At 47.5% G+C, this 2,277-nt stretch overlaps 1 protein-coding gene across 1 annotated transcript in view; it reads left to right on the top strand.

Annotated features, from left to right (window-relative positions):
* Positions 1-2,196: 2,196 nt before the first annotated feature.
* The window catches only part of RHOBTB1 (Rho-related BTB domain containing 1), a 140,127-nt gene continuing 140,046 nt past the window's right edge, over positions 2,197-2,277 (top strand). Inside the window, exon 1 of the mRNA XM_010857423.1 lies at positions 2,197-2,264. The gene's annotated coding sequence lies outside the window, so the exon portion shown is untranslated. The remainder of the gene's footprint in view (positions 2,265-2,277) is intronic.

The following is a 2,277-nucleotide window of genomic DNA, read 5'->3' on the forward strand; positions in this document are numbered from 1 at the left end:
CTTCAGTATATGAATTGTGTGGAGACACATTCAGTCCATAGCATAATTTATATGCTCTCTTTTAACAGATATTTATAGGGTTCCTTCCATGTGCCTGGCACTACAACCAAATTGCTGTTCTCATTCTAGAAGAGAGACAGCAATGAGTGTGTATGCTCCTGCACATGTACATTAAAAGGAAAACTTAAGTAGATCTGAGACAGAGAGTGAGAGGGTTGAGAGAAGGAAAAAATTTCAAATAGGCGGTCCGGGACTACCTCTCCGACAAAGAAGAGAAAGGAGTAAATACCTGATGTAACCGAGGAGCAAGCCTCTAAATACACGTTTAGAAGAAGTAAATCCAGGCTCAAAGGCCAAAAGGCAGGAACATGAGGGTTGAAAGAAGAGTAGAAAGGCCAGAGAGGCTGTGCCGGGGAGTGGGAGGGGAGAGTGATGGACAAGGAGGGAAGAGAGGTAAGGCGGCAGGCAGGCATGGCCATGGGGGCTGGGGTCAAGCCTGGGTTGTCTGGAAACAACTGAGTGGTTTTTCAGCAGAGGATTAATATGAACTAACTCATGTACTTTGAAAGGGTCACCCTAGATTCTGTAAGGATAATAGACCATGGGTGATGCTGGTTTGGAATACCAGCAGTGGGGGAGTTTAGATTTGGATCACTTTCTGAAGATGGAGCCGTCGGGATTTCCTGATAGACTGGATACGAGATAGGAAAGAAAGGATGCTGCCTCCCCCAATCTTTGCACTGAAGAAATTCTAGGGTTCAAAGCCAAGAGCAGTCTAAAAGACCACTTGAAGGGTGTCCTTGCCTAATGTCCCCCACTTCCACATGCAGCTTTGCACAGGTGAAATGAACTGTTTGCCCCTGTCTATGTAGCAACTATCTCTCCCCCATTAAGGTGTAAGCCCCTGGTAGGGCAGGTACCCTCTACCTAGTTCACCTTTATATCACCTGCACCAAGCTCAAGGCCAGGCACTGTTTGAACCTTCACTGAATACTTTAAAGAAAGAACAAATGTCCAAAAGCTCTGAGCAATCCTGAAATGACATCTTATTAGAAACAGTAGAAGGAAGTTGGAGTGCTGAAAAGAAAATATCTTCATTAGATGGCAAACAGAACTCTAAAGATGCTATCATGTTTTCCAGCTTATCCTTACTTGTTATTTAAACTCTAAGACAAAGCCAATTTTACCACTTTAAAGAGATGCTGTGTCTCCTATGCTATCAGCAGGCTAATAGAGTCTTCTATAGATAGTTTTACTCTGATCTGACATTATATCATAACATGATACATTTAATCTATTTAATAATTCTTAGAAAAGTATCATTTCTGCTAAAAATAATAGAAACCTCTAGCCCTCCATTACTCAAACTCCAGCAAAATGGTAAAACTCAAGTGTGAGGTCTACAGATAATTTCGGAATCTTATTTTCAATGATTGCAGACTGCCTCTCCCATAAACTTTTATACCAGCTGTTAAAAGCTCTTCAAATTGATTTTGTTGCATTCCACTTTCCCTCCTCCCTCACATCACAGGGAAGGACCCGAAGTTCTAGAGATGTGGAGATGCGACATAGTGACCGCTCTAGGTATTCCTGGTCACTGCAAAGTCTGAATTATTCAGAGGTGACCATACTTAAAGCTTGGGGCAGAGCTAACACATCATGTATTGGATTCTAGCATTGACTTCTTATTTAAAAATTAAGTTCCTTTAACCCTTTCACTGAAATGACTGGGCTGGGGCTTTGAAAGGCGAACGCGCCTAAGATGACGGAGAATTTTTGTGCAAACTACAAGAGCGCCGAGACCCAGCGCTGCGTGGTTTATGTTGTCAGCACAACCCGCAGACTTTTCATTTCTCAGCTGCAGAACGTCCCTGCAAGAGAAAGCTGACCCTGAACAGGGCCAAAACCCCAAAACTTTCCCGGACTTGGCCTCCAGGTGTAGAAGGAGTCGGCCCCTGCCGGTGGCCCCACCCAGTCCCAGAGGTGGGTGGCAGGGATGCCGACTCCGGGGCGTGGCCCCTCGTGGAGAAGGGCGGGGTCACGAGCACCCGGGGCAACCAAGTCCGGAGAGGGTAGCGAGGGGTTGCTGACACAAGTGGGGCGACGGCTCCAGAGGCAGGGAAGCGGCCCAGGGCCCCGCCCGCCCGGATGACTCCCGAGCTGGCCGCGAGGGTGGGGAGGAACTAACAGCCCTCACCAAGAGAGGCCGCGGCCGCCAGGGCGAGGCGGCTGAGTGGGGGCAGTAACGGGAGAGGGGGCCCGAGGTAGGAAAGGGTG

The sequence above is a fragment of the Bison bison genome, unplaced genomic scaffold, assembly GCF_000754665.1.
Source record: "Bison bison bison isolate TAMUID 2011002044 unplaced genomic scaffold, Bison_UMD1.0 scf7180017864380, whole genome shotgun sequence".
NCBI lineage: Eukaryota > Metazoa > Chordata > Mammalia > Artiodactyla > Bovidae > Bison > Bison bison.